Raw genomic sequence first — 27,749 nt, forward strand, 5'->3', positions numbered from 1 at the left:
TTAAGACTGGAACAAACGCTGGGGTAAAACTCCTAAGACTCCCCTCATGTCTGCAGACCCCAGTACTCATGGTGGACTTTAACCGCACCAGTATTTGAGGAACAACACAGCTCAGAAGTAGTAACCCAGAGGTTTTCTGGAGTGCACTGCCAACAACTTCCCTACACAAATTGTCAAGGAGCTGATGAGTGAGAGGCCTTCTACTTCATAGCATACTTAAAATCAAGGAAGAACTGATCAGGGATATCAAGGCTGGGGGCAACCTTAGCTGCAGTGACTGTACCATGATGGAGTTCAGCATCCTCAGAGGCGGGAAAAAAGCAAGAAGTAGGATCAGTACACAACAGCAGAGCAGACTTTGACCCGCTGAGGCATATGCTTGGAAGAATCCTGTAAATAGTTCTGGACAGAAGAGTCTAGGAAAGCTGTTTGATTGTCAAAAATGTTCTCCTTCGAGCTCAAGAATGGTTCATCCCGAAAAGCAGGAAAACAAGCTACGGTGACAGAAGACGTGAATGTATAAACAAGGAGCAACTGGCAAAACTCAAATATAAAGTATACAGGAGGTAGAAGCAAGGACAAAAAACCTGAAAGGAATTAATAGAGAGACAACGTCCAAGTATGCAGGGATAGGGTTAAGAAAGCTGAAGACCAGTTGGAGGTGAACATGCAAAGGGATTCGAGGGGCATCAGGTGCATCAGCAGCAAAAGATATAATCTTTGTATGTATAATCTTTGAAAGGACATGCTGACCAGGACAGGGTTTTGAGGACTTGAGCAAATCAAACTCCACTCTTATATTGAGCAGCTAGAAAGAGGATCCAGGGAACTAAAGGCTAGTGACCTCATATTAAACACTAAGATGACAAAAATAAACCTGGAAACCATTAGGAAACAACGAAAAAGCGATCAGGGAGGACAAGCGTGGACTCATGAAGGGGAAGTCATGTCTGATCAACCTGAGAGTCCTATACACACAGTAAGATGACCAGGTTTGTGGACAAGGGTACAGCAGTGCTCGTCAGTTACTTCAACAAGTAAAGCTTTTACCACCAACAAAGACTAAACAACTGGCTAAACTGTTGGACTTCGAAGGTTGTAATCAGTGGCATGAAGTCCAGATGTCTCCAGGGGTGTGCTCCAGGGGTCAGTACTGCAGCCAGTATTATATACAAGCTTCATTAATGACTTGGATGACACTGCAGACTTGGTAGGTTTGTAGATAATACAAAACCAGGAGGAATTGTTGGTACAGAAGATGGGTGTGCTGCCATTCAAATGGACCTTCATAGGCTGCAGAAATGAGCCAAGAGTAATTTCATGAAGTTCATCAAAGGTTAAATACCAAGTCCTACATGTGGTTAAGAATAACCCCATGCACTACCACAAGCCAACAGCCAAGTGGCTGGAAAGAAGCTTTGCAGAAAGAGACCAGAGCATCCTGGTGGACATCTACTTGAACATCAGACGGCAGTGCATCCTCACAGCAAAGAAGGTCAACAGCATCCTGGGCTTCATTAGTAAGAGCATTACCAGAAAGCCGAGGGAGGTGATTACTGCCGTTTATGCAGCACAGGTGATAGGTATTTGGGGTACTGTGTCTAATTCTGGGCTACCCAGTACAAGAGGCACATATGTACTACAGTAAGTGGAAATTTCTGATGGAAAGGAGTAGAGAAGATGGAATCTGATTCTTCCCAGGGGTATTGAGTGAACAGACAGACAATAATGGTTACAAATACAAGAAATCTGATTTCAATGTAAGAAAAACTTCTTTTATGGTGGGAACAATCAAAGCACTGGAACAGGTTGCCCATAGTGGTTGCAGTCTCCACCTTTGCAGATATTCAAAACCCAACCCAACAGTGTCCTGAGCAACCTCCTCTAGCTGATCCCGCTCTGAGCTGAGGGGTTGGATTAGATCATCTCCAGGGGTGCCTTCTGACCTTAACTATTCTGTTATAGGAAACCATAAGTATTATTGCTCAAATTACTTGTATTCAACAGATACTTACACATCACTAGTGCTCTACAGAAATCAGCAATAGATGCTTATAGAGGACCTTAAGTTGTTATTGTAGGTCTTCCCAAATCTCTATATAAAGCTTATTTCTTCAAATATTGTCTATATGCATTGTTTTGTTGGTTTTTTTTCTCCTTTTTGTGTGTGTATTGTTTTTAGTCTGAAAGCATCATGTGAACAAAACACTGCATTTGATAGCATGATCTTAATGAAATAGCCACAAAAAATTTTCTTTAAAATCACATTATTTGCACACTCACAAAGATGTATCTTGAATGTAACTGAAGCATGAAATTCTGAACACAGTCGACTTGTTTATTCATTCATATCAATAACTTAAGTGTACAAGTAGTGGAAAGAATGTCCTTCTACGAAAAAGTTTTGGCAAATGTTAAGAACCAAAAGCTTACAGGACAAATGAACTAATGGAGATATATATGAGGAAAAATTGTAAAATAAAATTTGTATTTTTATATCATCTAAGCCTTATAAATTATGCATCCGTTTTTACCTTACACAACTGGTGGAATGTTGAAGAAACTGCATCACAGGGCAGTTACTTAAGAAAATCCCTATCATATTGAGCCTAATGGTTCATTTCTTTCAGAAAATACAGATTTATTTCTGCAGTGTTTTTTTCTGCTAAGATAACTGTTTTTAAAATTATGTTGCACTTTCTGAAGACCAACAAAAGTAGAAATGAGTATATCACAGTTTGAAGTGACCAAACATTATAATTTGCAGTCCTGCTGTTTCACAGGAAGATAAACTTCAGAGACAGTAAGCAATTACTTCCTGTGCATCTTACATACCTGTCAGCAGGATCTTTTACCACCTCAGCTAAGCACTGGCTCAGGACTGGTTCAGAGTATTGGTTTGTGACTGCCTCCTGTTCTCTTCAGCTGTCTTTTTCTCACTCCTTCCCTGAACCAGCACTAATGGTAATGTAGTCAGATCGGAAAATTAATAAAGATTAAAATTAATATAGCAAAAGATGACTGCATGGATGCGCAAGCAGCAGCCTGCATAAAACTGGCAATAACACATGGCTAGGGAAAGGGCAAGTCTACCTTCTTTGGTTTCTGAAGTGATTCTCCAAATCAATCATCCTTACTTACTAAGCTTCAGTTTATACTGGGGAAATTGTTCATATTATGCTCTTCACATTTTCAGCTACTAAAACAAATTCTAGCCGCTCAGTAGTAACCACAGCATTTTTTCTTAAATTACTTGCCCTCATAAATAATTTTGGAGTTGTCAAATGAATTCTTAAAATTGCAGAATGAAAGCAGGCTACATAGCCTTTCCTAAAATACAGTCACTATAAAAAAAAAGTGCAAAGACCCCCAAACCTCTGGCTCACTTAAATATTTGAATGTCTTATGAAAATAAAATAAAAACAAACAAACAAAAAAAAACACTTGCATTTGTTTTTACTGAAAAGCATTTAGCATTCTAAAAGATTTTCCATAATTTCCATTGGCAACAATTGTGAAAGCTGAGTTGTATCTCTACAAAAGTAAAGAACTTACACTTCGCTATTTTGCATTTAACTGTTCAGCACTAATGCCTTCCAGAGGACAGCTTAATCTTATTGATTAAGGTTTATATCGTTAATAGATTTTTATTCTCATTTAGGGTGTTTTGCATTTTTCACACAATGTACAGAGCTAAATATCTCCCTTTTAGTTTCTGCACACTTTTGAACTCTGGCATGTCCCGAGCCTCCACCAACAGCTTCACCTTGACTCTTACCAAGTTAGATGAATGTAATTATCTCAGTTTGTGATCAAGATTCTTTGTAAGACCAAAAGACAAAATGGAGCTTTTCTTTGGAAAGCAAATCTAATTTGCTCTTTTCCTATAGTGCTGACACATGCTTTAAAGCAAGAAAACCCAAACAATCCTATGCTCAGCACAACCCAGGAATTTTAAAAATCACCTCTTTGTATTTATCTGAATCTGAATGACTCAGGACAGAAAAAGGGAAGGGATCTTTCAAAAATTAGCTGCAGCATGTAAAAGATATTAACATGAGTGACCGCAACGAAAATATCAGCAATAGGCTTTGAAGAAATCAGGCGTGGGTCACTGAATAGAAAACAGAAACAGATGCTAGGCTGCCTAGCCCAGGTCACTGCAGGGAGAACAACAGCTGCCTATGCAAGTCTTGCCTGGGACACAGAGATGGTGCAGGACTCTACCATTACAATTTTTATAGCACGTGCTTGATGATTTTAGTATGGGAGAACAGTGGAAAACCAGATGGATTTTTTTTTTTTTTTTGGGTGGAGCTATGGCAAATTGAGTCATTTATTTAGTTTCAGTACTTGTTTTTATTCTCTTTTGTGTGTAGTTTTGGAACTAACAGAGAGAGTATGAATGTTGACTAACTACACAGATTTAAATATGAAGTAGAGGTAAGAACTTCTGAAGTGCTCTACCAAGTTATTAATATTTTAAGAGGTCTTAAAAGCTATTTTATAATAGTGCAGATACTGTTGGGACCGGAGGGTCTACATTCACTCAATATTAACTGCAGCATATTTTAAGATATTTTATTTTCACATTCACAAGGGGGTCAGAGGAGAAAGTCTTCTCTGATCAGCCTTATATCCACAATGACTTTTAGCTAAGAGTTAAAAGACTCCTTTTTATAACCCACCAAACAATATTAAAAGTGACTTCCAGAGTTGTTCATCCATCCAATTGCTACAACCTCTACCATAATAAATCTCTGGATTATGTTACAGAAAACTGAACTTGCATCACAAATCCTGGTAAGCAGAAGGGAGTTTTTAAAGTGAATTTTTCTGTGATTGCCCAGCTCCCCATTTCATGACTCACGCATTCCTTCCAATCATATTATTCATCACTTCTTTTCATGGAGGCAAGAAATTATAAATGATTACTATCTTGATTTGTCTGAGCACAGAAAAAAGTATCTTTAGAATGCATGGACAACTCTATTCAATAGATTAGCTACTTATTCAAAATATGTTTCACTGAAAATGCACAATATTCTTTCAGATGTGCCTTTAGTTTTACTAGTTGTTTTAAGAATGCACATGCATGCACTACAAGTGTCTCTCTAAGAGTCTTAAGAGTAGTACTGTACATTTTAGGTGCTTTTAGACAAACAAAATATGTTCTTTCAAGTTGTTACCAAAATAGACTTCTCAGTCCCAAACTGCTTTCACTTTCACTCCCAGATAGCGCAGGTATTTATTAAGAACAACTAGGCATAGCAAAGCAAATAGAAAATTGTTTAAAGATAACTACTTTATAAATTGGGAAGTAAGATGTTTCAACTCATAATGCGCTTTATGTTTTCAATCCATTAAAAAGAGATAGTTTAGATATGCCATGGTGAAGAGTTGCATAACACAAAAACAGTTCTGTACAGAAACAGAGAAAAGTAAATTTATCTAGTTAAATAATAGCAAAAGTTTCACTTGTTGGCTGCATATTAGGAGAAACTTCAATGAAAAGCTTATACATTAAGTTACTAGATTACCCATACACAACAGCTTCAGTCTACTAATAGATATTGTAGTTCCAAAAGAATTACTTGTTTACCTGAATCCATAAATCACATGAAATCCATGTTAAGCTTTACAGTACAAAAGTTAAGTTTTTCAGTATTAAAGAGCTCGTGATTTGTTATTCAAATGTTAGAATTGACATGAATATGACAAAATGGGACAATCTCGGATGCTTAGGGTATTTGAAAGCTCTGGTCAACTGAAACATGGCTGAAACAAACAAACAAAAAAGAGAGGAACAAATTAAAGAGCAGCAAGAAAAAACAAGACTAGCAAAGCTTCTCGTGTTTGATATTACTGCTCTTTTTACAACCACTTTATGGGATGTTTTTAATGTGTGTTGATCCTTACAACAGAGCAAGTAATATCAAATCCAAGTACAATTTTATGTCAAATACAAGACCCCCAAGATAAAGAAAATAGTCTAAAATTGGTGTTTACAAAATATAAATGCTGTAATACACTATATTCATTAACTTCAGGGCCACTATCAGCTTGTCCTAAGTTATGCTCAAATGTTTACAAGATTCGAATTTCAGCTGAAAGTGAAAACAGGTTTCAGTAGAGACAAGTCACCACACAAACACAGCCTCTTTCACTGACCTTCTTGCAACTTCACTGTATTGTTGACATGATGTCAGAGGCTCTTTCTGGTACAAATCTTTAACTACACACGTCAGGACAGAGTGTGCTAGTGGTGTTCCAGGTGTGTGCTAACTTTATGCAAATAAGGAGGAGTTAAATCAGCAAAACATATTTTTTGATTCTTTCAGTGCTGGGGACAGAATGAAGACAGAGATGCTTAAACAGGACTAAGCTATTCTGACTACCGCTTTGCAAGGAAGTTGCATCTGAGGTAGAAGTGTGTTGCTAGTGTAAATAAGCTAGCAAAGTGCTCCTGATACAGACTTTACTTAATTCATTAAGGCATATTTCAGTGAGAAAGACTCATCAAAAACCTTCTGGCTTTGATGTATATAAACTCAGACATCTCTAATTCTGAACTTGCCAGTTGTCGTCTTTTGGATACTACTCATTTCCTGCTGTTAACGTGCATTCAAAAAAAAAAACCCAGAAGGCTGCCTAAAGTTTATTCAATTTTTACTAGCACTACTGAAATATAAACAGTTCCTGTAAGTCTTATGATGATTTTTTTCACTCCCTGCAGAATAAGAGGCATTTCCTCTCCAGAAAAAACATCAGATATGATGACCTAATGCCAGGTGGCCTTATGAAAATCATAGAGAAAAAATGAGATAAGCATAAGGGGAGATAACAAAATCCCAAAATATGATAATACAACTTATATTATGAAAACTATAGAACCCATGTTTTGCATAAAAAGATAAAAGAATGAAGAAGTGTAAGTAGAAAAGATGCATGTATGTAACTAGCAATAAGGCTACTTTCTATTGAAAAGCTTTCACAGAACAGGCTGCTGGGGTTCAACAGTCAAGCTAAACTTCACAATTTACTATGTAAGTGTTTAACCATGCAGCCATACTATCTCTAATGTTCTTTCAGATTAAAAAAGAAACAGAAAACAAAAACAAAAAATCATCTACCGTACAGTGAAAGACACTTGTATGAATGTAGAAATATGTAAAGAGCAGGGTATTTTAATAATATAATCGGATGATTCATCTCTGCTATTGCTCACAGATGTCCAACACAAAAGAGCCTGTGCTTCTCAAAAAAACACTACTGCTACCAATATTACATCCTTAAGTTCTTATCATTATGATATTGCTTCAAATGGCTACACTATTTCCTTTCAAATCCACATCCTTTTAGAGCTCTCATCTCCCTACGAGCTCCTTAGTTCAAGCTGAGAACAACTGCTCACTCCTTTGTGACCATGCCATAGAGTGCAGTACTGGACCTACTGAGGCAACTTCTTCCTGGCTATACCTTTATCCTCCCACAGACATTCTCTTTCTGAACAGTACAGAAAAGACTTTTCTAAGGAACATACAGATTTTTTAATTTTTTTTATGCCGAGGTCTTACTATGATCCACATTTCACCTGAACTTTTATTTTACATAATGCATGTTCTCTCTTTTTAAAACAACATACCTTCATACTGTCAAATCTGATCAGTCCTACATCCTTAACTGCAGATTTCCACAATGCATTGCAAAGCAGTCCTCCCACAAAGTGAAACAGAATGTGAATATTCGTTTCACAAAGCTACTGTATGTTTGGTTACAAATACTAGAGTATTTCTCCAGTATTTCCTTCAAAGGAAAGGACTATTTTTTACTACTTGTGAGAGCTGGAGAGTGCTGATCCCTATTCTGTGAAGCATGCTATCGTCATTAGGATGACAAAATCAAGTCTCATTGTGGCAAGAAGAAATATCATTTAGTGTCAACAACACACTGCTATTGATTTGAACTCCTCCTTGCCTCACGGGTGAAATAACAAGCTCCTACACACAGACTCTCTAAGCATACCAATAGAGGAGAGAAGCAAGAAAAATACTAAAAATGGATATATTAAAGATACAACAGGAAATATATGACTCACGAGATGTAAATTCTTTTATCTGTATGGAATAAATTGAAGAAGAGCTTAATATGGCTTCTGTGATTTCTATGGAGTTAGATTAGAACAGAAATACACCTATCAATAACACACCAGATTTAGGCTCCCCAACCAGCATCTCCTAGATGTTCGGCAACCTCAGTGAAACAGGCCAGCTTCATTTTCATGATCTACGACATGACTATTCACATTTTTAAAATTATGCTTTCTTTTTTTTTAGCACCCCAGTTGGCCGTTTCAGTGTAAGACAAGGAACTGATTGAGCATAGAGCTGAAATTATCCTTTTGCATTACTTGCAGGATCTCTTTAAAACAGAGCTAAGAAACTGTCAGTCAACATGGATGGGTTCACTCTTTTTTCTATTTCTGAACAGATTTTTTTCCCTGAAAATTGCAAAATCATTTGTCTTCTTAAAAATATATTAAAAAATAAATAAAATAATAGTGAGACCTGCAACATTATAATAAATATCACTTTGAACATTAATAGTTATTTTTTGAAAACTCAGTGATGCCTTTAAGCAAATTTGCAAAACAGAAAATGTAGTAGGCTGAAATTCTACTTATAGCTCCTAACTGCACCCAAAATTTAAGCTAATTTCAAACACATACATAGCACCGTAGTCAGCATGCTAGAAGCCCACAGTCCATCTCTTAAAATGTGAAGTAATATAAAAGTCATAAAAATAATTTTAAGATAACTTCTTTTTAAAAATACTGTGGAGTAGAGGAAAAAAAAGCTATTTTCATACCATATCCAGAAGACGGGTGAGGTGTTAAAGAAACCTCTTGTTTAATGTGACCTTTGGCTGTACTTTCACTTGTCATCATTATAAAGTAGCTACTTTCAGTGCCAAAACAGAAGCTGCGTTATATTACCCTCTAACAGTAGTAACACGTATTTCAGGAAGTGTTTCATACTCTGAGAAACCGGTGGCAGAACACATTGACAGCACTTACCTTTGTAATTACTTATAATGGGGCTTATTGAACAATAAGACCTCATTTACACAACGAAATAAGAGTGACTGCACAAAATTTCATACAGCATGTCACAAACTAGTAGTATACATTCAGGAACTCCCTTGGAGTTCTCAGCTTCAGTCAAAACATTCAAATAAAGAGAAATGCGAATTTCACATTGGAACTCTGCCCCAAATAATGACAATATTCAGGGCTTTGTTACTGCATACAGACCAGAACCACTGCATCATTAAGATCTCTAATACACTTGACTTTTCTTAACATATGTAATTACAAAAATATTTCTGGAAAGCAAATTAATTTGAAATTCAAGTAAGATTAATAGAACAAATATGACAAATTTACGTTTTATACAACCGTAGCAAGCTGCAGAGTAAAAATCACTAGCTTTCATTATCTAAAGCTGTTCATCTAACACTGTAGAGAGAAAAACCATTGATACATACTGTACACACATTTTTATCCATGTACATAAATCAAAGGAAACAGCTTCCTTTAAGGCAAGCATATGAAGATACTAGAGCAAGATACAAATTAAATATTCATACATTCAATATTTCAAAATAAGGAATTTGGATATACACATGCATAATTTAAGTTCTATAGTGAAACCTGTCTACAGAGGCCATTTCTACTGTATTTCAACAGCATTGAAACTTGAAATGTACAATGCAGCCTTTCCAAGCTGTGTTAAAACTTTAAAGTATATAGTAATTCATTTCAAGTACCAAACACAGAATAAAGGCCATGTTGTGCACACAGCTCCTTTCCACAGGAACTACCTCTTTGCCCACTTCATTACAGCTCTTCCAGCACTATGAAACAGGGCTGCCAGTCACTGTGCTTTCCTACAAAGTGGTTTCAGGCTGCCCAAAGAGGTAGTCAGTGGGAACTGAGTTGAACAGGTAACTTCAGGTGTAAGAGGCTCACAGTTCCTGAAAAAACACATCATTACCATTTACTCCAAGCCCAGTTCTGATTTGAGGCACCTGTTTTAAACTCCATAGAGCCAGTGCTCATATACGCAGGCTGAAATTGTCCCTTATTCTGTTTTAATACATTTACTCAAGCCTCTTCAGAGAAAATGATGACATCTCAGGCCTTTTTAGCTGCCAAAAGAAAGCAAGGCAAAACCAGGCTTCACAACTGAACATGTGCACAAAGAATGATTGTTTGTGAACACAGTATCTGACAGCAGTTTACACACAACAGCACAGAGATCCTAAATTTTAGGAGTTTTTAAATTCCTATGCATGCAAAAAGCACTCTGGGTCAAAAAAAAAAAAAAAAAAAAAAGCCTACTCTTCCCCACCTGCCCCCTCGACACATACCTTCTTCTGTGTGTGCCTAAAGATATCATCACTCCCCATATCTTTAAACCCTTGCCATGAGAAGCAAGTCTCTATATAAGATATTAATGTGATTATATTATTTTCTTATTAGAAGTTAAATGTTTTAGTTCAAATATCAAGAGGCTCATTTAAAAAGCATCCATTCTGTCTGGGCAAAAATATCTCAAGTTAACTTTGAGAATAATTAAAGAGTACTTAATAATGGGAAAACAGAACAACTCTGTTTCTACACATTTTATGGCAAACATTTATCTTTGCTCCTTAAAGGTCACCCATTTGATCTTGACACATCTATGAAATAATACAAGCAAAAGCTAAGTAAGTAGAAAAGTGATATTAAGCAATACAAAGCTAAACAAAATTAGTATCTACATGGTAAATTGCTTCATTGAAAACCATCTATGGATTCTGCAAAGAATATACTTTTGCCTTAGAGCTAGTACTTTAATTTTCAAGAACCAAGAAAAAAAAATCAAAACTAGTCAGTAACAATGCAGCGTCGAAAAGCAATAAACTCAAAATTAAGTTATAAATAATTTAAAGCATGTCATGAAGATGTATTAATAATTCATCAGATAAATAATTTACTAAATAATCAAATAAATAAATAATGAAATACATAAATAAATCAGCAAATAAATAATTCTGCAAAATAACCTAAACAATAAGTCACTAAAACAAATGACAAACCTACAAAACTACAATGATTTTCTAAATTCTGATAGTTTTAAATAAACAAATGTATATAAACTAGATCAATCTTTGGTGGATAGAGAAATAGTTTTCACTGCTATTGGTAAATTCCTGATTACACTGCACAAGGATACAATTTTAGATTTTACAAGAGTGCAGTTTTTTCCTTGTAAATTATTAACATGATTGCTACAATACATCCTGCTCTGTATTTTACGTGTAGTCCCTTTATGTAGCTCATTTCCCCCCCAAAAAAAATGAAAATCTCTTTCAACATTCTTAATTCAAGTTGCTTTTTTTTTTTTTTTTTCCTGGGCGCAGTACTTACAATACTGCAATAGCCTTCTTGGTGGTTCTCTTACTATCTTCTGCAAACCTTCAGAAGTTTTGCTGCAGGGGGAAAACAAGTAGAATAACCTTAATTATTACAGATGGTATCTCATTCATTAGTGGATGACAACATTTTATTTGAAAGCACAAGAAAAGCTGTTTTATAATTCTACAAAGCAACTTAATGTGAAACAACCATTACAGTTTGCAGACTACTTAAAGTTTTCAGAAGTCTTTGGTGGAATGAGTTCAAGCAGACTGAGTCCTGTTTCTTGTATTTAAGCTGACACACAATCTGTGCAAACTGGCACTAATTCAGATGTAAAGACAAACCATGAGAAGGACAAAATACTTGGCTGACATCTAATGTTATCCTTGATTTTGGAAGTTCATAGTCCTTGAAAGAATACAGTGAGCCCGTTTACTCTCCACTATCTCGGTACCTTCACAATTTAATTAGAGCCCTGCACTCCAAACCCAATGCTGACACCACAAAGGTCAAAATCCATCCATCTCCCAAACCAGGTTTCACTCTCCGCTTATGGTAATGAATACTACTGACGGTCACTATGGTTAAATACCATACATATATATATGTACACATATACACGTTTACATATACATATGTACACACACATATACATATGGTACATGTATATGTATGTATGGTTATATACATATATATGGCAAAGTGGCATTCTGTAAATACAACATTTAAAGAAATGTGCAAGAAATGTAATCACATTATCAATTTTTATCCTTTCTCTTGAAAAGGTTTATTTGCTTCCTTCCACACCACACATTACAAGGAAGTAACACAGTTTTGTAAGCCATGCCACTGGCCTGGATTCTTAATCTCTGTCCAGGCCAGTAAAACTGAATGAATATGTTAAATCTGAGGTTAACAAACAGCTATATATGGTATACACACATCGTTTCTTGCTACCTGGTTCAAAGGAAATCAGTCAGCAGTGCTGTTTCTGCCGGTAAAATCTCTAATGGTTGATGCTGTTGCTGTATTTCAGCATTTAAAAGCATAAAGGATAATTTACTCTTAAAACTACCTGGGCACATTATATTTAACAAGTCTCAAATTCTCTTTAGGGATTATAATAAGGAAACACTTTGCTTAATCATAAATTTTATATTTATCTTGGCTAAACACCCTCCTTTGGATAGACTGCCATGTTTTGTCAAGAAAAATCAACACAGTGGAAATGAAGTACTTGTTCTGTTGTGTGGTCATTCAAAAGAGTATGTAGAAGTAATGTAAATGTGCACCAGTGCTGCTGATAATTTCACGCTCTCATACACTCATTTCAATTTGCTTTAAAAAAGACTATTCCTCCTGGCTAAATATAGTCATCATGAAAAAGCATACCTCCCCTTTGAGCTAATAACATTGCAAACCCCAAAACACAAGAGTACAAAAAAACTTCTGTATTTTAAGCAATCTCAGACACATTTTTCTCACAATATACATAAATATTTTTTTCCTGAATTGGGACAAACATGAATGTATTCTCTTTTACTTCCCAGATTTCCAGATTTCTATTTAAGCATGGCAATTCCTTTCCACCCCATGCCTGCAAATCCCATCCAGTCCCGGCACACATCCAACATGCCCTAAATCCCCATCTTTTTAAGTAATAGATTGTTGAAAAAGTAGTATATTCCTCCACACATTAAAAGATTTTCAGGATTACTGGGGCACACAATGGCTCAGCAGCGATCCTGAGATTACTCCAGGCTGAAATTTCCTGCAGGAAGTACCACTAAGGCACAGATCAGCTTCATTCAGAAGGCAAATTGGCAGCCTTTGGTAGCAAACTGATTTCTCACTAATGAGTTACAGTAAAGCTAAAACTGTAATTACAGTCACTGATGTCTGAAAAACACATTTTTTCCCCCCCTCTAAAGATTTGCTTAGTTTTCAATTAGTTTAATGTTTAATTTGGGTTTTTAATGTATGGTTCTTGACCTGACCTCCTCACGTAACAAGTTTTTGCCTGAGTTAAAGGGTCTTCATGTTCTGCTCAAACAAACACTTAAAGACAGGACACCTCAGAGAGAAGGTATAACAACCCATGACCTGAGATAGAGCCACATCCCTCTCTATTGCAATCGAATGCAAATTCCATTTCCCACAAGAGGTAAGGACAGAAACTGAATGTGATTCCTTGCCCCTGTTCAGCCCGCTGGTCCTTTTCTCCCCAACCTCCAAACATAACAGAAGTCCCTTTACTTAACAGAGCATGCAAAACACTGCTCAGTGGAAGGCTAAAGCAAAATTCATTTGTATTTTACAGACCAAGGATGTAAACCAGAAATAGAATAATTGTGTGAGTTCTGTACTCTGCCCAGGCTGAGAAGCCAACTGCTGCAAGAGGGAGACCACATTGCTGGCACTGAAGCTGATTTGGGTAATAATGCAAGGAACTGGTTTGTACCATACACCCAAGAAAAAAAAAAAAATCAAACATTTACAACAGCAAAGTTATAAAAAAGCTCACTTTATTTATAATAATATAATAAATAGCACTGAGCAATAAAATCATCTGCTATCCTCCACCTTTCAACACTGCCATTAAACTAGTTTCCTAGTTTGCATGTATAAACCACATGAACTGAGATCAGATATTGATGGCTCTTCCCTTTGGGAACTCACAAAATACTTGCTAATGAAACAAAATTTTAGGAAGCGATTACTGCGAAATTTTAAAGTTTAGGACATGAGATTTATTTATGTATTTTTCCTTCATGTTCAGGTGTAGACACATGGGAACAGAGAAAGACTAGACAGATGCACTTACCAAAATTACAGGTATGGCCAGGTACTGACCATTATATTCTGACTCATACTTGAAGGATTCTTTGAATAGTTAAAAGTTATATAAAATATTTTGCATTATTCATGAAAAAAATTTACTCTAATGGATTATTAAATTCAGGAAATAAATAAAATGTAAATCTTTTCCATGCAAGCAGCCTCATTCCTCTGCCACACTCCCTTCCCTCTAGTTATTACAATTAATCTATTAAATACAAAATGATCTGTTTGGACAACTTTACACAAGAAGATACTTTTGTGACTCAGTACCGTACATCATTAAAAATTTTCACTCTATTATCTTACTGATTTTTCTTTTAACATAAAAAGTAACGAAGTGCTCGTGATACACATTAAGTCTAAAAACTGTAAAGGTAACACAGTCTTACAAGCAGTTACGGGATAGCTTTGAGTATGTTCCTAGTAAGAACACTGAATATTTTTTGAAAACTTTTTAAATCAGCTTCTTATGTCTCTTAGTAAAATAACAATTTTAACATATTAAAACATATAGTACAATGTTAAACCCCAAACTAGTGAACCAGCTGCTATCAACACAATACATAGCTCATTTGGCTGTCACGATCCACATTTCCTAGCTGATTTTTAGATAAAAACAAGCAGATTACTAGGAAAGGTTTATCTCAAATTCCCACATGTACAGCATGCCACATTAAATATATGCAAATCAACCATTTTCTCCTCTAGTTTTTTTGAGCTGACAACTCGTATGACCCGAAGCCATGGTTAACGATTACAATTATTTGACTTTCATATTTATACAATCAGTCATCAGATATGCATGTTAATTGATTTTAACAGATAGTTTTGTATTCTAATGATCAACTGTAAGCACACATTTTACCAACCTCTTGATTTATAAGAAAATAAAACTTGTAACAGTTTTCACAATTAACCCTTCCTTAGATTGATTTGCAGTATTTATCACAGACTTCTTCACAATACATTTATATGGAGCTATTCCCAACTATGGGATCTTTCTTTTGATAGCAAATACTGATTTTTTACCTAAAGACACTGTTCTGTTGTGTTGAAAAATGCAATTGCTACACTATTGAAACAATTCTCTATTAATTAGAAATGATGAAACAATTACATGTATAGTTTGAATAAATGGACTGGACAAAGACTTAATTTACAGTTATTTCATATTTACGTATTGAAAAAGAGGGAATAATCTTAAAGTAGCAAAGAAACTTAATCATGTACTTCTTGATTCTAATAAGCCCAGAAATGCCACGTATATGACAGTACAACCTTAAATTTGAGATCCTTATTTCTCAAGTAATGTGCTTTCTGTAGTAATGTTTTAAGGCCAAAGCATTCTTCTGTTGCCATCTCAAAACGTATTAGTGAATTAGTTATTTTTTTTTTTACACAGCTGCAAATGATTCTTTCCAGTTGAATTTTAACTTCAGATGCCATATTTATTCAAGCATCAAATACAGAACTACAAATTGCACGAGTCTGCACACGAAGGACTACTGCGTAAGTTTATGCAGTGTGTAATCATTACCTTACACAACTGATGGTGGCTGTGCTTTCAAGATATTCACATAAAATAGAGTGGATATTACAACTTACACTTAGAAGGATCTGATCATGTCTTATCCCACAATTTAGGCCTTAACCCCTGTTGGACTAAAGGCTATGGCTCTAATTTTGGTCAAGGAAGGGCTGCTACATCCCTCTCTTAGTAGATTTTAATTCTGATACAGACATTTTAATTACTGCAACATGCAGAATCTTTCTCTTTTTATATAAATAACTGAACGAGGAGTGGAGTCTATTCATCTTCCATCTAAATGAGCATCGTATACTTCAAGTTCTGCTACCAATCTCTTTTTGGCTCTCTGCTCTAATCAATTTCAAGCGAAATTTATCTATTTTGAGATACATTCCCCAGAACAGAAAGCAGCATGGACATATTATAGCATTCACCTCGGATATATAATGCTGATTCAAGTTCCTGCTATGGTCTCACAGACAGAAGAAACTTAAAGCTGTGTTCATGAACAAGCACATTAACCGCCAAAATACTGTATAATGAACATTTCTGATTTTTAAGAGAAATTAATTTCTTAATTACAGCCTGAAAATAATGAGATAGGTATTAAATATATGATAGGATTCTGTTGCTGTCTTAATGGCTATTTTCCTTAATCTCAGGTCTGGTGTTGTGGCAAATGCTGATAAAGCAAATAAATTATCTTCAGTCTTTCTCTTATTGGGAAACACCTTCTTGGTGTTAAAAGGACCTTGATTTCATGCTGAATGTAATGAAAATGTCTAGGGGCTGCAGAAAGCTGAAATCCATCCCACCCTAACCAGTCTCCCACTACTGCTACAAATATCAAAGCAGAAAGCCCCTGGATTCTTTTTGTAAAATCCAGTACTAGAAGACATCCTCCACCTTGAAGACTGGCTGTGAAGTTTACACTTGTAGACAAGGTAGACCTTACAATAAACAGAAAGGTGAAGCGAAGATCTTAAAGTTAGAGTGAAACTTCAATACCAGAATAAAACAGAAGGAAATAAAAACTATGACAAATATGCTTAAATTAAAATCTATGTTAGATATATATACGCCTTGTGTAAAGATCTAATAAACTCAGAAATAGATGTAATTCCTAGTTTCAAAAAATGATTAGTGTCCGCCGCTTTTCTTTAAATTGACAGTGTTAAAAATTACAAACCTAGTTGTATCAGCTACAGAGGAAAACACGGAAAATTTAACAACTGTGTAAGTATGGGCTTCCTGAGCCAAAGCAGTCCTAGTCTGACTCACAAACACAGCATATTCAAGTTATAATTAATATCAATATTTTCACAAGATGCCAGAACTTGGATTAAGGGGGAAAAATAAGAAAATAGTAAAATCCTGTTGTTTACAACTTATTTTTTGGGAAAAAAAAAAGAAAAAAGTATGTTAATTGCTCATCATAAAAAGGCTCAATGATTAGAAGCAGCACTAACTAACTAACTATTCAGTGTATTTAATAAAAAACAGAAGGAAACGAAGTAGAAAGCAAATTGGTGACAGCGTCTGATGACAACTTTTGCATTACAACTGAGATTACAATAAATTCCAGGGTTAGGGGTTAAATTAAGGCCATGGGTAGAAAGAAGACCAATAAAATGCATTCTGTGAAATGAGGGAAAATCAGAAAATAACATACCTAGAAAATGTTCAAATGGAAGGCAAGCAGAGGTCATTATGAGTTCAGTGATAATCATGCCAACATCCAGACCACTACAGTCAGTTTGGATCACTGAAACTTAAGGGGATCAAGAAAAAGAGAACTGGAGAAAAAAAAATCCAGAAGCTCTACACAAGTGACATCCAACTACCATTGTATAATCTTAGTCAAAGAAATGGAATGGAGATCAATGAAGTATAGGAAACCATTTAGTAGACTGTCTCTGTTGCACGGGAAGATGTTTCTATGTACTATTTTTAATATGCGCTATTTTACAAGTAGAAAATAAGCTTGTAAATGGATACTAAGTTTAACACAACTAGGTAGGTAAATATAGTGCAACTAGAAAAATATTATTCATTTTAGTATAAAACTATATTAGGCCAAGGGATATCAAGTCCTTGGAAACTTAGGATGTCAAATCATCACTTTCCACTTTCCTTTTGTTTCAGAAGAAGCTGTAAGAAACTGAGGTTGGGACGCTGGCTGAACTCATTTTGTAACCACTGTTATTTATGATTTCAGATCTTAGAAGAGCAAAACATTTATCAGACACTACTGTTTAGAGAAAAATAAAATATATTTTAAAGGACTGGACTAAAAATTACAGAATTTGAGAAAAATATCAAGGTTCTTAAAAGCAAGGTGAAGAAGAAAAGGGCAAAAGACGAAGACCTACATGAACTCAAACAGATACAGCCTAGTTTATGGTTGAGTGCCAAGAAGCTGTTTGCAAGAGGAAAAAAGTCTCATCTGAATCACATAACCACAGAACATCTTGGGTTGGAAAAGACCTTACATATCATCTAGTTCCAGCCACATACATCTAGTCCCTGCCACATACAGGGATGCCATCCACTAGATCAGGTTGCTCAAGGCCTCACAAAAATCTGGCCTTGAATACCTCCAGGGATGGGGCATCTACAGTTTCTCTGGGCAGCCTGTTCCAGTGCCTCACCACTGGACTCACTGAGTCCAGAATTTCCTCCTAACCTCTAATGTCAATCTCCCCTCTTTTAGTTTTAAACCATTCCACCTTGTCCTGTCATCATATGACTGAGCAAAAAGTTGCTATCTTTTTTATAAGCCCCGTTTAAGTATTGAAAAGCTGCAATGGAGTCACCCTGGAGCCTTCTCTTCTTTAGGCTGAGCACCCTCAGCTCTCTCAGCCTGTCTTCATAGGAGAAATATCACTGAATGTCAATTGTCTCACAGATTTGGCACAACTCCACCAGAAGACTACATTCGGTGTCCCTACATTTCATTTCTACTTTCCAGGCTTTAACCATCTGCATCCAAAGGTGCTCCAAATTGCTTAGAAATCATCAAGGATAAGGATTTTCAATTGTCACTGATGTAGAAAACACCGTCTTTATGATATTTAGTTAACTTCATACCAAAAACCTGTAACCTTTTCATAACTCATTGTATAACCCCAACAAAAAAGAAATATGTAATTTATAAGATGGATCAGTTCCATATGGACATGCAAACCCTAGTGAAGGTGCAAGGCATGGAAAGAAAATACTAAAGAGGAGAACAGAAGGTGGAGGAAAGAACCATTGTTCGGGGTGATAACAATATAATCTAATAGAAAAATCTAAGCGCACACAGGCATCAACTTAAACCAGCCAAATACCATATTTATAGACTCTCAAAATTGCCAGTCTGTGAAATGGAAACCCTTACACAACCTCCATGTTTTATTTCTACCAACACCAGTGACACTACACCTCACTGCATTTTTACAATAATGGCTAAACTTCACTGCACTTACAAACGATAATAAAAAACAGATTAATAAGAATAGCAATAGTTTGCTTGCATAAAACTGACCCGCTACACCTTGATGCTCCCTGCCTACAGCAAAGTGACACATAAATACTGTGTGAGCAGCCAAATGTCTCTTCTGACATGCATAGACTACTTAGGAGACAGCCAGTGTCACTGGAAGAACTATTACTTGTGGCATGCAATTGGACAGAAAGAAACTTCAATGATAATAAACAGAAAAAAGAAAAAGGGTGTGCAGCTTCTTGTAGAACAAGTAAACATTTCACACAGAGTCAAGATAGTGAATGCAAACCACAGCAGAAAAGTGCTGCAAATTTCAACCGTGTTAGTGGATAGATTAATTTAGGGAAGAGGACATAAGCATCACCAACGCAGAACAAAATTGCTGGGTTTTATTTTAAACACGCTTAAATTCGTTCTTTAACATTTAAGTTTAAATGTTGATTTTATTCTGTGCATTTTCCATTGCTTGCCACCTGAAGTTGGAGATCCAAACGTCAAGAATAGCACATTTGCAATGCTGAGTTGTACGAACATCATCCTAACTATAGCAGTTCAATTTCAACAAATTTCTCTGGGTTTTTGCATATCGCTGAATAAACGACTCTGGAATTAACTTACTTTTCTTGGAGGCATTATATAAGATTATTCCTTAGTCTCCTCCTCTTTGATTTAGTATACCTCTTAAGATAATTTATTAATGTTTTGGATATCTCATTCATCATCCATTATTACTGGTGTCGTAAATTAGAGGAATGGAACAAAGCACTGTACTATACATATTTTCCATATTCATCAATAAAATAACCACCTATGTTAGGAAATAATGTACAAAAGAAGTTGGTTTATCCACTAGAGTGAGACTGGTAACCCTTTATTTTTTAAAAATATCCTTAAACCTGCAAGCAGATCATTAGATTTACAGTAAAATATGTTGTTAGTGAAGTAAAAATCACTAAAAATTACCATTAAGTATGAGAGGACAGAAATACCTAGTCTGCAAAAAACAAAAGTACACACCAGAAATTGCTATGTCCTGAAAGTTACTCAAACAAATTAGAAGGTCAATGAATACCTTATACGGTATTGCATTGCACGAAAAAAAATGAATGAATCATTCAAAACACTGTAATTTTGCCAGCATATTACAAGACAGTAGAACAAGCAGGAAAGATTCGACTAGAAGAAATTTAAATACTGGCATCATTTCTCTAAAAGCCTGCCATATTATTTCTCAGAAGACAAGTTACCTAAACCAGTGGTATTTTTTTTTTTTTTAATTAACACTATCCCAACACAAAGGACATTGGAAAAGATGACTGTAAAGATTTCAGAATATTCAGAAGATAATGACCACTAATAGCAATCCTTGTTAGTATGTTACATAGCAATATACTATGCTATATAAAGTACTTGAAGGAATACAGAATTCATGTTAAGATATTAACTATTGAGTTAACAAGAACATGATGCCTGTATTAAATTACACCCTTGAATTACGTTTGAAAATTGAAAAATTCACATTCTGTTATTTTAGACAAAGACTCAGTTGATTTATTTTGTACACATTCAGTGTTTACTTCACTTTAAATAAAAAAATCAGGTAAATGAGTATTTTACATGATGGAACAGTACTGCACTCACCTCTTCTCTAAATGTAATATGACAAAGTTTGAGCCAAGTCTAGTAATTCATTAATGGAACCAGATACAAAAGAATGCATGCTCTTTTACTAAAAGAGGAAAAAAGACTGAACATGTTGGATTTAAGGTGGGTGAAAACCTTCAGAGACTAGCACCTGTGCATGTGATTTCTACGCAGGGAAGAAAAAGCTGTTATTTTTTCTTCTTTAGGCATTACAGATTAGGTATTCCAGATTCCCCCAGGAGTTGAAACCAACAAAATAACTATTTCCAACTAAATAAAAACTCCTTTCATTGTGTCACCTATACATCAGGACCCTCACTCTTTCCCACACAGAGCTACTTTTAGTAATTGATGATTAACAAAATATATCCATACCAATACATTTTAATGCTAATTCAACTAAATATATAAGATGCATTTTTCCTTTACTTTGGTTAATTATTAACAAATCTGTTTAATGAACTATGTATGACACTTTCCTTTCAGTAGTTTCAATTACCACAGGAATGCAACTTTTGTTACTCTCTAGTTTGATCAACACTTGGCCATGACCACGATACTCGTTATTCAATCTATAACAGCAGCTTGCAATCAAAGAGAACCCCTTGCACTAAGGTGTACATGGTTTGAGGATTCACATAACGTGGAGGAACCAGTCCCTTCACTGCTTGAGAGCAGCCATTTGCTCTCTCACTCTTGTCTCTGCTTCACGTTGTATCAAATGTGCATTGTCAGGGAAACACTGAGATTTATTCTTTCCCGTGATGATCAAGATAATCACCCAGCATGTGGGTTCCTTGCATTCCATTTTTAGCCTCAGTGAATTTCTCATATCTGCAACAGAAAACCATATTAGACAGGACAGACATGCATATCATACCCCACATTTCCAGCAGTTGTCTAAGGGGTACAAGATAGTTCTCTGTTGCAAGGAGGACTTTATTGAATCTGTTTTTTCCATCGCCCTTTGGAGTGCTCTAGCCCCTCAGGTAGTAGCTAAAAAAAATAAAAAATAAAAAATAATAAAGTCCTTAACAATGGCACCTTTATTCAGTCCTGCAAGAGTTTTGGCAATTTAGCGTTTCCAAACCATCTGATTTTTTTTTCCTACCTTACCTTTTGATCATTGAGTGGATAATGTATGTTGGCATGGAATTGTTCACAGAACCTCAGTCAAGGAACATACCCTGCTGATTTACCCAAGATTCACTCCAACATATTAATCTTGAGAGGCATGGGAAAGGGTTCATCTTCTCCTCATGCTAAATAGTTTACTTTCTTGTACAAATTTAACAACAAAACCTAAGTGAAGGCTAACCAAAACTGCTCTAAGCAGGCAGGGAACCTATGCTCCAATCTGAGTATGTCATTTCACTTGTTAACGAGAGACATTAACATTAATTAATGACTGTGTGAAAGCACTGAAAAATCATGGAAATAATGCTTCAACTTACCCCATATTCATTTTGAAATACAAGAGGCAAACTTCCTTAAACGTATGCCAACATAACTTTCCTTTAATTCTTTTTACTTCCAGGCCTGCTGAAAATGTCATCAATGCACAATAAATTATTTGGTGACTCTAAAGCATTTACTGAGAAGCAAATGAAAATAAAGCTTGTTTGATTAGAACGTGGAATAGAAACCAATAGAATTTAACACAAAAACAAAAACTTTTGCATTAACGGTTCTTGAAGACATACTATCCTGTCTTCTTTTTAACATCACTGATGTAGGAGGCCTCAGATGTTTATATGCCTGCTAGACAGGATCAATTCCCCTAAATGTTGACTCTTAAGGGAATCCATTATGTTCTCTATTCTCACCATTGCAATGTTCTCTAATCACAGACAGCACGTGAAATTTAAACATAGGCTTCTCAGCAACATCCTATCTTCTAAACCTTGCTGGGTACCTATACCATATGTATGACAGACACGTATTTTTAAGCCCCATGTATGAGAACAAATGCCTCTGAATGAGAATGTGGTAACATATGCTGACGGATAGGAAAATTAGGAAACCAGTGGCAAAAAAAAATTGAGCAAAAGAAAAAAAAATAAGCTCAAATATTCTTGGGACAGTGGTGAAAGTAGAGAAGAGATGGGTGTATGGAGTAAGAGATCTATTAACCCTTTCTGTATTAATGTTTAATTGAAAGTACACGGGAACCTGCAACTATCTAACACTCTTATCAGTAAAAAAGGCCCAGCAGGACATCCAAAATAAGTGGCTATTAAGTAGTCTTAGGACTACTAAAGGAGGTGGTATCCTAAAGCAAGCAGAGAGGTAACAGCAGATGGCAGAAGCTGGTATTATCTGGTGTGAAAATGTACTCCTCCATACGGGGCTGTGATACTCATTTTCCCCCAATGCAACTACAAGTAGAGCAACGAAGCTCACTAAAACTGTATGATTTAATAACTATTAGACCAATACTGTTAAACTCAGAATCCACTGGAAACGTACTACAAATTGTCTCAAAGAAATAGGGCTTGTTTACTCCTCATTACAGTGTCAGGGAGCCAAAGAGTTGATCTTGAACAACAAAAGCCTGACAGAAGAAAACGCCGCCAGCACTGTCAGACACATGGAAGAGAAAGTCAAGGCTCAAATGATTGTGTTGATCTTTGACTAAAACTATAAAACAAGTCAGTTTCTTCAAAGCCAAACACAGAACTGCAGCCAACAATGAGGAATCCCTGAGCTTTTTTCACACAATGAATTTTTTGATGTTTTAAGCTTTTGGGATTTTTAATCACGCTTGCTTTAGCAAGGCAGATGTCTATGACCCAGACCCAAAACAACTATAAGCCTGGTTTTCCTGACTAATCTTATTTTTCCTACTGTCACCTAAATTCCAGGACCAAGACTTATTAAATAGGTAATGTAAAGTTTAACTAACTTTTCACCAAATTTTTCTTCCCCTGTCTAATTTGAACAATTGTTCAGATTTGTTCATTAGCTGAACTCCAAGATATCCATATGTTATTATTCCCAAGGAAATTGGAGTGCTACTTTCAAGACTTGACACAGATCTGGATCTAAAACTCATCCCACTAGAAGACTAACGCATGCTTAACATACATGATTTTATGGTCTTAATTCAAAATAAAGGTAATTAAAAACATCCATATTTTCTGTTTAAAAGCTATCCTTATTTATCCTTCCCAACTCCTGATTCTCAGCATTGCCTCTACTGGCCTACGTAATTCTGCCTATCCTTACTTCATAAGGAACTCAAAACAATAGTTTAAGAAGAAAAAAATCCTACATTAACTAAACCCTTTTCAGTGTATCTTACAGTGTAATTTTACAGTATATTTATAAGCTTTCTGTTGCTGCTCATTAAAAACCAGATTCAAAGCTTACTATTTAGATATGACCTTATTTGAAATGAAATTTTAACCCAGATCAAGTGAAGTAACATGAGCATACTGCAGGCATCATAACCAATATAGAAAAGTAACAGCAGAAAAAAAAAAGAAAAAAAAAAAAAAGAATAGAAACAGAGGTACAAACAATGGACAGAAAAAAGTTGAACTTAACTGGCTGGTGCATACCCTCTTCTTCCCACCTCTCACTTCCAGTAAATTTATCTTGCTTATAATTATACTGCTCAGTTCAAGCTTGTTTAGCTGAAGATTTTTCCATCACAGAAGTCAACAGAGAAGCTGCTCCTGATTCATGGGTACTGACCAATTTTGTTTCCCAGAACAAACACTAAGCTGCCAGAAGCCTAGGACTTCAACATTTGACTTCGGGAACTAAGTGCTTACTCAGCAGGCATCCAGAAGTGTATGGTTCGACGTACAGCAAAAACATGGGTGACCAAAAGAAACTTCCTCTGAACCATCAGATCAATTAATTTCCTTAACAGTGACAAATGCCTTCAGAACAGCAACACACAACAACAAAAGTCTTCTAAAATTCTTCTAAAAAGACAAAGAATATATGCTGTAATGAATTATGTCTTAAAAAATAAACTGCACTGAAGTAATTCTCCCTACTACTATTAAAGATGTTTTCAGTATTGTACAGTTACACATACAATACCTCAGAGTAAACTAATTTCACAAAATTATATGCTGGCCAGAAAGAAAGGGCGTTATTTTATTTACTATTTATGGGCTATTTGTCTGGAGTGTTTACAACGACAAATATTCATTTCATTTTAATCTTAAATTTCCTCAAAGAGTGTAACACTTATCACAAAAAGAAGATAGCTTAAATAATTAAATCAGTTAAAGCTCAAAATCTAAACGTGAAGCCAAGTCAAACATAAACAGCAGGAATAATGCCCATGTGAGTTTTATACAGTGTACTTCCCAATTTCCTGTACTTTTACTAATGTAAAATACATCAGCTTAGACAGTGTAATCTTAATGTTCTTTAACTTTTTTGATTATGAGGTATTACCTCCAGGATCAAAAGAGGTGCACTGTGAATACAAATTTCACATGATCTTCAACTTCAAAAGAAGCCTGCTCCAGTTGGATTTTCTAGGCACACAAGATATCATGAAGATTACATCATCCAAGGTTTACCAAGATAGTTGTACGTTTACTTACTAGACTGGGTTAACATTCAATAACCCTGGTTAGCCATTCACCCTTCTTTATTCCACATGCTGGACTAGAGAGAATCCTAGAACAAAAATCCTCAGTTCACTGCCTGTAAACCACATCAAGTGAGTGAGCTAAAGAACTAAAAATAAGCAAGAGTAGAAGTTTTTTATAAATCCAAATCTAATTTACTTTTACTCTGCATATTTCAAAACTTTGTTGTGTTCTCATGGTCTGACACTAAGAATGAATCGCTTCACTTGCTCTAATAAAAGTCCATCTGCCATAACATTGCCTTAATGCACAAACCAGTCACTGAGGCTAGCGATGCTGACCAGATGACCTTTAGTAAATACAGTCCATCAGATATTTCTCATTTAAGGCAGACTAAGTCAGCACTACAGGTGTGTAGAAGAAAGCCCCCCTGGTGCGTTATCACAGAATAGTTATTCTCGCCTTTTTCCCCCCTCTTGTTTTTGCACATTCTGATACAGTTCTAGGAATGGCAGCTGTTTTCTGGCCAGAATGCTCTGGATGCACTCTCAGGATCAAGATTCATTGAAAGAGAAGACATAATTTGTTTAAAATACCATGTTTATATTTAAGGCTTATGAATCTAATCTAGAATTCCGAACTACTTTACACAGCACCTTTTACATTGACTAGACACCAACAATCTCCCTGTACCTCCTATAGCATAATGAAAGAGATGAAGAGATGTAAATTTAAAAAAATTACCTTTTTTGTTCATTAGAGAATAAGGGAACAGGTGGTATTTCAAGACCTCATTTCATGAATGTCAGAACCAAGACAGACTTGGTGACACAAGCATATATGTCATGGTCCACAACTGTTGAAGGCTCAAAGATGCACGATACCGTGCACGAACTTTTCAATTAAAGACCAAGTAGAGTCTTGTCTTTCATAGTAAGAAAATCATTATCACTTGGCCTCATACAAGCCTTAGAGAATACAAAAAATTGTGAGGATCAGATGTGTAAGGAGAAAAATCAGAGAAAAAAAAGAATTCAATTAAGAGATGAACGTGATCGGACGACATCCAGCAAAACAAAACAAACAAATAAAAAAGTGTTTTAAGAAAGGCAGAGGTGATTACCTCAGGCTTCATTGCACCCAGTCAGCAGACTCTAACCATTCAGATGCAGTCATTCAATGTTCAGTACAACATTCGGTTTTATTTGCTTACTTTTGGTGACAGACATTTCCTTTTTATACTGCCTACTAAATGTCACTTGGTGCAGTTTGACAAGGTTTATAAGGCAGCAGAGATTGAGAAACCCCACGTGGTCCCCAGTCACTCCCCCAGCCCACCCTGTTATTACACAAGGGCATTTCAAATGAAAGTTTAATTGGGCATAAAAATTAAAGCATAGCTTTAATCTCACCTCACCACAGTCATTCCCTCTAGACCCAGAGAAGATAGATCTCTGCCATTCCACCACCAAGGTGCAACTGAGTTGCTAACAAGGGGCAACTATTCCAGACCTCATGCCAGATCTCTTTTCTTAGTGAGGCCACAGTGAAAATCTCCTCCAGAGACCAGGTTGGCTGAGGATAGATGGAGTTTGGGTGAGGTTTGTGTTTTGTTTCTTTGTTTTCCTTATAATATTAGTAAAATCACCAGTCCTTCAAACACTATTGTAACATATATGCCCATGGATGCAGGAATACCCCCGCATCATCCTGTGAAGTCCATGACCACGTGTCAGAGATGATAAGAGTTTACACAAGCAGTTGAACTTGGAGCTCTGCCTGTAAGACAGTCTTCAGAAACGCTAAGAAGCTGGATGGCAGGGCTCAAGCTCTGACAGGAGGGGATCAAAGCAAAGGTCCAGGGTGGAAAGATCTTCTCTTTTACCTTTGCAAGATGACAGACATCATTAAACATTTTTCCATTTGTTTACATGTATATGTGATTAGAAGGCCTGCTTGCATTTCAATTCCATTTCACTGTCTGCCACCCTTTACTCGTGTCTTCAAGTCAATATACCATAATGGCAGCACAGGTTTTGAGCGGAATTGACAGCAGAACATAGCTTCAGCCTCGGAAAAGGCAAATATCAAATAGAAGCGAAAATATTTTGAAACATTCTGTCAAGACAGGGAAAGTGCAAAAATGCAGCTCAAGAGTTACAAGTAAGAGGTTAGCATATCAAAAGGGACTGCACAGAAAGCCACAGTACCCTCAGTAGATGC

General features: G+C 35.9%; 1 protein-coding gene across 5 annotated transcripts in view; it reads right to left on the reverse strand.

The window, feature by feature from the left end:
• Nucleotides 1-27,749, reverse strand: part of TBC1D5 (TBC1 domain family member 5) — a 318,604-nt gene that overhangs the window by 279,756 nt on the left and 11,099 nt on the right. For 3 of the 5 annotated variants that reach the window (XM_032183436.1, XM_032183439.1, XM_032183437.1), the window contains one exon: nt 11,474-11,535. The exons of the other annotated variants lie outside the window; for them this stretch is intronic. The gene's annotated coding sequence lies outside the window, so the exon portion shown is untranslated. The remainder of the gene's footprint in view (nt 1-11,473; nt 11,536-27,749) is intronic. 5 annotated transcript variants of the gene reach the window in all.

This window comes from Aythya fuligula, chromosome 2 (assembly GCF_009819795.1).
Source record: "Aythya fuligula isolate bAytFul2 chromosome 2, bAytFul2.pri, whole genome shotgun sequence".
In the NCBI taxonomy this organism is placed as follows: Eukaryota; Metazoa; Chordata; class Aves; order Anseriformes; family Anatidae; genus Aythya; species Aythya fuligula.